This window comes from Lygodium microphyllum, chromosome 14 (assembly GCF_053477565.2).
Source record: "Lygodium microphyllum isolate KBCC chromosome 14, Lygodium_microphyllum_v1.1.10, whole genome shotgun sequence".
In the NCBI taxonomy this organism is placed as follows: Eukaryota; Viridiplantae; Streptophyta; class Polypodiopsida; order Schizaeales; family Lygodiaceae; genus Lygodium; species Lygodium microphyllum.
In genome coordinates, this window is record NC_141148.1 from 84,709,263 (window position 1) to 84,718,204 (window position 8,942).

Sequence of the window (8,942 nt, forward strand, 5' to 3'; positions counted from 1 at the left end):
GAGTGGAGCTCAATATCTCAACATTCCGCTCATGGAAACATTCTGACATGGGCCCCAAATATCTGAGTGTATTATTTCCAAAGGATAGCTGCTTATTCTCCCCCTCTTTGGAAATGGCAATCTGGAGTGCTTGCCAAATTGACAAGCCTCACATACATGATCAAAATTTACATATCCTAAATGCGGTAGACCACGGACTATCTGTTTTGATTGCATTTGCTTCAATCTTTGCAAATTAACATGACCAATCCGTCTATGCCATAATTTACATATCCTAAATGCGGTAGACCACGGACTATCTGTTTTGATTGCATTTGCTTCAATCTTTGCAAATTAACATGACCAATCCGTCTATGCCATAATTCCACATCCTTATCTTGCCCATGTCCTCTCTCAACATACATAGAATTTTGAATCACTGGAGTACCTGCATCCAAAGCAAACAATCTCCCTTTCTTTCTACCATGAGCAATCACCCTGTCAGTTCTCCCATTATGGAACTCTTTAATGAAACATCCAAACTTATTGAATCTCACCTGCAATCCTTGATCTGTCATTTGACCAAACCGAAGCTAGGTTCTTAGTTATTGTGGGCACATAAAGTAAATCACCAAGCTTGTTCTCAATCCCATCTTTAGTAACAAGTGGCACACTACCAATATGAGTAATTTTGTGTAAAGTATCATCACCAGTGGCAACATATTCATCATTTTGCACTTGCTCCTTGCTATCAAACCACTCAACATGATGAGTCATGTGGTTTGTAGCTCCTAAATCCAAAAACCAATCATTTTCACGAGGAGGATGAGTCATGCTCCCAAGCACATGCTCCATAGCAAATAAATGACCTCTAGGTGATCCACCTCTAGGTCCATAACCTATACCACCATAAGTGCTTGCATAGTGGCCATATTGGGTCATTCCACAACCCCTAGACATAGCATTCTGTTTTTGATAACAATCCCTCTCAAAGTGACCAAAATGCCCACAATAATGACAAGTGCCATCTCTCTGTGAAGAAGGACTAGACCGTCCTCTACCTCTAGGGAAAGATCTCTCCCTGCCTCTATGCATGAAGTCACCACAACCAAAGTTGCCTCTTCCATGAGCAAAACCATAATTACTACGACCAGCTGAAGAGACTCTAGCTCTAGATGAGCTACCACGACCTCTCTAGTGATAGAAAACACTATCTCCACCTACATTTTTGCCACTGCTAGATGCATTCAATCCCAACTTGATTTCTTTTGTAAGTAGCAATCCAATAAGCTCCTCAAAGTCAGGCATAGAGCCTCCCCTAACACAAATAGAGGTATCCAAAGATTTAACAGTTGGTCCAAGCCCATTTAGTGTCACTGACACTAAATCATCATTATCAACAGGTGCATTAATGGATGCAAGGTCTTCTGCAATTTGCTTGATTTCTGCCACATAGTCACTGATACTGCGATTGCCTCTCCATGCACCATGTAATCTCTACTTAAGTTGTATCTTACGGGCCTTTGTACATGTTCCATACATTTTTTCTATGATTTCCCATGCCTCCTTACAAGTACTTGCATTTTTGATATGAGGAATCAATGTTTCTGAAATACATATGGAGATCGAATGCAAAACCTTCCTGTTCTTCCCAGTCCAATCCTTGTACGCTTTCTTTTGCTCTTCAGTTGGATGTTCGGGAACTTCTGGACATTCATCATCACCTATTATGAGATCCCATAGACCTCTACCCATCAAAAAATTCTCCATCCTGTAGGACCAAACACTATAGTTGTCTTTGGTCAATTTGTCCCCCACGATCTGAGTGATATGTGCCATGTCAGACATTATGACTGCTGTAAATTCAGAAGAAAACAACAATACAATCTGTCCAGAAATGGTATTCAGCAATATGACTATCATACATGTGTCCAAAGACTGTCATATACATCCGTCTGCTATAAGATCAAGTAAGAGCCTCAAAAATTAAAGAGTGAGAGTAGGCCAGCCAATGCTTTGGCTGTGTGACTGTACACAACATAAAAAATTATGTCACCACGTCTTTCTCTTGCATTTCCTCTACTTCTGCCACAGAAATCTTCTCAAATTCTGCAACCAACTCAGTTATAACATTCTCAAAAGGCTCCCATGTATGTTTTTCTGTATCAGCCCATCTCACCAAATTCTCAACTTTATCATTCTCTTCTCTCTTCTCCAAGATTTTCCTGCAATGCCATACTCCAATCCTACAAACACTATGCCCAGACCACTGCTGTAAAGGCCTCTGTAAGTCTTTTCAACTGTTTACTCAATTGCTTGAGCTTTCCTATCACCTCATCAGTTATATACTGTGATGAATCTGCATGCAGATCCCATGCTCGAGTGTAGTCTGGAACAACACACGCAATTGGTTGCTCAATTTTTCAACACCTTAATGTCCATCATCATGCAAATTCCCAATCTTATACATGTGCTTCCAGTACCATGCTGTACAGTGTGCGGCAGATATTTCTCATTGAAGATGATGACTACACGACTTCCAGTATGATACTGTACAGTGTGCGACAGATATTTCCCAACGGTAGATATTTCCCATTGAAGATGATGACTAAATGATCTTCTCCATCCTTCCCTTTGACTTTTTTTTCGTGCAAAAGAAACCAATTTCAGGCATTATTCCATCGCCAAACTCTTCATTTATGATAGCTTTGATGGTCTCATCATAGTGCGCTGTTGCTTCGTGCAACCTGTAAATGGTAGGGGCTTGCAATATTATCTAATCGTAACACCGCAGTGGCACAGCTTTCATGGTCTCCAGAAGCTCAGGAGAAAGATCAGGTAGTATTGCAGACTTGAAGGACTCCTCAAGAGAAGGATGCAAGGGTTCAGAATAAGGGGAGTGGACGGCCTGGCAGCAGGGGCTCCAAAGAAAGACACCGGCTTTGTGCCTGGCTTTGTGCCCGTCGCTGGTGATGGCTTCTCTCTCTACATTCCATCCAAATGGAATCCGAGCAAGGAGCAGGAATTTCCTGGGACTGTACTGAGATATGCAGACAACTTCAAAGCTAACAGCAACGTGACTGTTATGGTGCTGCCTGCAGACAAAAATTCTATCAAGGACTATGGAAGTCCTGAGAAATTTCTCGAATCCATATCCTATTTGCTGGGAAGGCAAGCTAATGCATGCAAGACTCAATTTGAGAGCGGGTTCGATCCAAATGCTGTGGCTACTGCTGCCATTTTTGAATCATCGACGCAGTGAGAAAGAATATTGTTATCAACAAAAGGCGAACTTTCTCTGATCAGATTGCAGGCAAGCCCCCTCCTTTGGATTCCAGAAAACCCTCAATGCAAGCTCAATAGCCCACAAATTTAGGCCCCAATAGCTCTTCCAATCGATGAACCTGCTTTGAGTGGTTTAGATAGGGATTTATACCTCATTTAATGACGAACAACAAGCTTTCAATCTAAATGTAGACCTCGATTCGACACGCTGCGCGCATCAATCCTTCACTCCCACTGTGATACCAAATGAAAGTAGATAAGAGATTCGATGGGGATGCACAACGAAAGGTGGTTGACAAGGAGAGGCTCAAGCTTTCTTCATTCTCTTCTTCTTCAATATTCTCCCACCATATCTCAAAAACGGTCCACACACTAAAATGGTATCCTCAAAAGATAGATGCCCCCAAACTTAAGGACACTTTACATACAACAATATGATAAGGCTTAGACTATGCCTTAGACTTTTGGCTTATTTCTCAACATGGTATAAGTGACCTCACGACCATTTGCTAATTCCACAAGCAAGGTAGGTGCTTTTACTGTGGCTAGTCCTAATCTTCTTGCACAAGCTGGTGAGATAAAGGAATGTGTATTGCCACAATCAATCAAGGTCTTGAAACCTTTACCTTGATAATCCGATGGTGTTTGAATCACCGAAGACTGGCGATTCGGGCCTTTCTTGTGAAGAGCGGCATGGATTGTCACCCTTTCAAATTCTGCTTCCATGGTCGGATCTTCTTCTTTGCACATTTCCCTGTTGGCAATGCAGGCGGTTCTTCCTCTGCCTTGGGTAGTGGCTCCCTGGCCACGGCCAGTTCCTTGGAAAGGTACTTGGCGATGTCCTCCTCCAAGCTTGGGACATTACCTCTTGAAATGATTGGGCTCGTTGCAGTGGAAACAACAGAGATTTCGGCCATTGCTTTGGGTAGGGACAAAGCTGTTGGCATTATTAGTCCTTGCTTTCTTTATTTGTCCCTGATTCTGACCTTGAACTCTCTTCATTTGAGGCCTATATGCTCCTTTGTTCGGGTCATTATAAGACCAAGTTTTGTTACCTCTTGGCCTAGCCTGCACCTCCTAAATTATAGGCGCAGCTCGAATGAGTGCCTCCTGTAGATCTGTTGGCCACATTGATTCGAGACGGGTATTAACTGGTGGGTTTAGACCAGCACAAAATTTTGACACCTGCTGTGTCATGTCCATCTGTGGTGCATACTTAAGAAGTGAGACGAATTTTGAGTAGTATGCATCAAGAGTGAGTCCCAGTTGTTTTATCTCGTAGAACTCATTCATTTTCTGCGTGCGATATGCAAGTGGTAAGTATCTTCCTTGCACAGCTTTCTTCAGTTTTTCCCAAGTAACAGATCCTTCTATGATCCCTTGATCTCTGCACCATTGCTTCCACCAAAGCCTAGCTTTGCTGGTGAGCTTCAGCTTGGCAAGCATAGCCTGGTTGGCGGGTGCAGTACTGACTGCTTCAAAGTAATCCTCCATGGACTCTATCCAAATTTCAGCATCCGCTTGGACAGTCCTACCTTTCCCATCAAATTCAAGCGGCTTAATCTGCTTGAGAAGAAACTTCTTCTCCTGAATCATGGCAGTACTTGATGTAGGAGGCAAACTGGGGATTTGTACCTGGGGTTGTGCCTGGATAGAGGTTTCTTAACATTATAACTCGCTAATCGTTATGATTTATATTTCATACCCATTTTAGCTATTAATTAAGAAACCTAGTCACTTAACTTTTTATCAATTCTCATGGACAAGATAGACACTGATACGAAGAAGTCTCATTGCATTTATATGCGCCTAGCCCTTTCGGAGTACAATATTTCTTGGGATGGCAAAGCAACTATTACATTTAGTTCAGGGAAAATAGTGTTGTATTACATTTATCTACGGGAATTGGATAATAGTATGGTTTCGGGTCATGGATCTTCAGGAATCGGTAAGTCATCGGAAGATTAGGGTATCCTTTCCTTTGGAACCCATTCTTCTCATAGTGCCTCGACACCTTGATCCTGTCGGCGGGGATTACACGGGTCACTTCCTCGTATACATATGAGTTCAGCTCAACCGTCCGACCTTGAATATGTAAAGTTGAGTTTATGTAAGCCTCCACAAAAATGAACAGCTTCACGATCTTCAGGTTCTCCAACCACTTGATCCTCTTTAGGTTGGTTTGAAGGTAAGCAAACCGGTGGGCAGCTATATAGTAGATTCCTGAGTCACCCGTCCATCTCCTTCCACGTACAAAGGCGATGGATTATAAATACGGTCTAGGATGCTCATCATATCAACCCTTTGTTGATAATTTGAGGAATGCATCGAGGTCATAAATATGACTCGGAACACTAAGAACATGTTCCATGCTTCATAATTCTGCAAGACAGCATTGAAAGTAAGGAAATGTTCTGAATAGCAACATTTGCTTTACTTCTTCTTATTAAAATTTCTTAAAAAACAAATCCTTCGTTGGTTTGCTCTGATACCAATTGTAATGTGTCCACCTGTTCCTTTTAGGACACGTCTTAGCAGTCCATCGGAAAGGAGGTCTAGAAAGCTCCGTCCGGCACTCCCATGGAATGTTACGGGGTTTGCGATCCAGGACTTTTCGCGTCTGCCACATAGCGGAAGTATTCTGGCCGTTCCCACTTAGGATCGACCTGAATCAGGGTTTCCCCTAATGGTCATTTCCTAAACGGCAACTAGCGTCGAACTACTTTACACAGAAACGCCACTGAGGAAGTGGATTCATGCTGCACTTGGTTCAAGGAGAATGGGAAACGAGAGGGATACAAAGTTCGACCTCTCTGCCATAAGGCATAGTCCCATTCCATTCCCCTAAAACAACGTAAATCGGGATTATTATAACCTAGACTCTAGGTTAGCGCCCTTGCTATTCATTTCCTTTAAAACGATCTTCTTGCTGTCCATTATGATTGAGAAAGGTTCCCGGCCAATCGGGACCACCCATCCGTAGGATGGACCCATGGCCACATCCATTGCACTTTCTTCATGTTGTTTTAGTTGTCTAATTACCTACCACATTGAGTTGGATATGCATCAAGCAGCTTCCTTAATTAGCTCGTTAGGCACCGATTCCTTTACGTAATCTTAGCACTTGACATAGAAAAGCAGTGTCAAACAAGTTCCTTTTCAATAGGTTATCATATTTATCTTTGGAATACATTTATAAAGTCCAGACCGCAGGCTTATCCATAATCGGCCCGAAGGCTATCCAGTAATCCGCAGGGATTTCTAATCCAAGATTCCGCCCGTAGACTAGTATGCGGGCCTCGAGTTCCAATCCCGAGTGACGTTGGCCTCTTGTGCAAGGCCTGAAAAGCGAGCGATTTACGGCCAAAGCCCCCTGGCACCCAAGCATTCTCCTGCTCCAAGTAGCGCTCAACGGAGAGACCTCTCGCGGCGAGTTCGGTCCACCTTCCTAGCATGGCTAACAACCCCCTTGGTTAGGGTCAGGCAGACAGTCGGGGGTAACTGAGGCTGCCTCTCCCTTCAGGCCTTCAACCTGAAGCATTAGATATATTTTCATCTTTTAGTTCATTGAGCAAACAAAGCAAATAGTGCTCTTTAAACTGATACAAGCACAATCATTTCCAATGGTCGTTTATTTGGCCAACTGCTAAGGAGTGAGTCCTTCTCTCCGAATGCATCCAGCATTCGATCTGGGATCAATTGTGACTTGGCAAGATCCCCAAGGGATTGTTTGTTAACCCTTATGTCCTTGGGTTAGGGCTGTACCCTATTAACCCAACTTAACCAATACCTTAAGTTCTATTAACAGAAAATATGTTGCTCCAAATTATTGATTGGTCCTTTGCTTCCAAGCAAATATCTAATCCCCTTATCTTGGTCACTTTTCCCAAGAAATGTACTATATCAGGGCGACTACTCATCCTCTTGCAAGATAAACTTGCGCAAGAATCTGCCAATCTCATTCCGAGGAATTGGTCATTCTCTTGTGGTCAAACCATAAGATCATGCGACGTTGCAACTTGTTGCACAAGTGTCACATCTAATTCATGGGACTATTTCACCCATCGAACGGTGTCTTCTAATCACGGAATCATGATTAGATAGGAAACAGGGTTTAGGGTGTCTTCATATCCAATCCACTTCCGATTGCACTAGGCCAACATCGTCGGTCCTATGGTTCCACTCAATCCGAGTTTCGTCCTTTTAACAAGCAATCCCTTAGGGTAGAAACCCTTAGTCGTTTCTTGCAAGTACGTCCTATTGTCCCTACATTTCGTGAATGTGGGCAGGACTTTAGGGATATGGGAGTTTTGTCTTGGCAATAAGTGCGTCTAGGCCAAGTCCTTAATGTGCTAAACCCTAGCTAGCACTTTGTATCGATTTAACCATCCTAAGCGAATCCTTTGTGGTTTAGGTGTTTTGGTAAACCAATTTACTTGTCTATTCATGAAGATATTGTCTTGATCAAAGAGGGGAAAAACTAGTTGCATTATGATACCATTCTCGTAAGCACACGATTCATTGCCTACATATGATTAGATTTAGAACCCCTAACTTTTCTGGTTAAGATCAAAGGGTATGTTAATTTCCATTGATCCTTCTAGAACATGCATTCACGATTCATGCCACTAAGATTTTAGGGTTTTATGTTAAAACGAACCATGCAGCCTTTCCCTAACTTTATTTCTGAATGAAATATTCGTACGTTGAATGAGCCTTACACAACCTTTCCTAACTACTTACGTAGTTGATTGAGATTTATGCCAATTGACTAGAGTTTAACCTACTTCATGCAGCCTTAGAATCATTTCCATGCCATGCAAATTCCTACGGTTGTTAGCAACCTTCTTTAATGAATCATTGCAAAGAAAGAGATGTCTAATAATGCAACATGTGATTTAATCTTTCCATGTATAATCGAAGTGTACTACAATAATTTCGACTTTGTAATGATGGTCATTAGTTGATCTAGATTCGTTACTTTGCAATGCATAAAAACAACTTGCTAAGAATGCATAGACATCTTATGTTCTTTTTTCGTTTGTTTCATTGAAAAATACAAATGACTGATTCTTCAATTGTGAGTTACTTCCTTTAAAATAGCCAATGTATTTCAATCGCAAAAGTGCATCTTACTTCCGTGAATTAACCATGCATAATTGTAATATTTCAACATAAATCAAAAATAGGAAGAAAACCTGGACTTTTGGGTTCGGTGAAATGTCCACATGAATGTTAGGAGATGATCCTCCTGCGGTTATGCCTTGTGTTTTTTTAGGGGCCATCGTGAATTCGAACTTCTTGCCTTGGCCGCAGTCTTATGATCTTGGCCCGTCTCCCTCGTACGCGCAATTCCCTTTGAGGTAGGGCTTCCTTGACCGAAGCACCGACTTGTGGAATTGGGCTTTGGAAGGCCTTAGGGTTCAGAGCTTGGGCCTTCTTTCTTTCGGAAAAAAAAGGGATTCGTGAGAGGGTTCTTGTGAAAACCTTGCAGAAACGAATGCTTGGGAGATTCTTCTCCTTGAAATTCCGGCTAGGAATGGGTTTATGGGGGAATTCGAGTGGAAAGGGGCTTAGAGAAACCCCTCTTCTTCAAAGCCATGATGGGCTTATTTGAGGATCTAATGGGGAAGCCTTTAAAACCGGGGGGGGGGGGGGGGGGGGGGGGGGGGGGTTTT

At 42.5% G+C, this 8,942-nt stretch overlaps 1 pseudogene; it reads left to right on the forward strand.

The window, feature by feature from the left end:
- Positions 1-2,854: 2,854 nt before the first annotated feature.
- LOC148025796 (oxygen-evolving enhancer protein 2, chloroplastic pseudogene) lies at positions 2,855-3,241 on the forward strand (annotated as a pseudogene).
- The last annotated feature ends 5,701 nt before the right edge of the window (positions 3,242-8,942 follow it).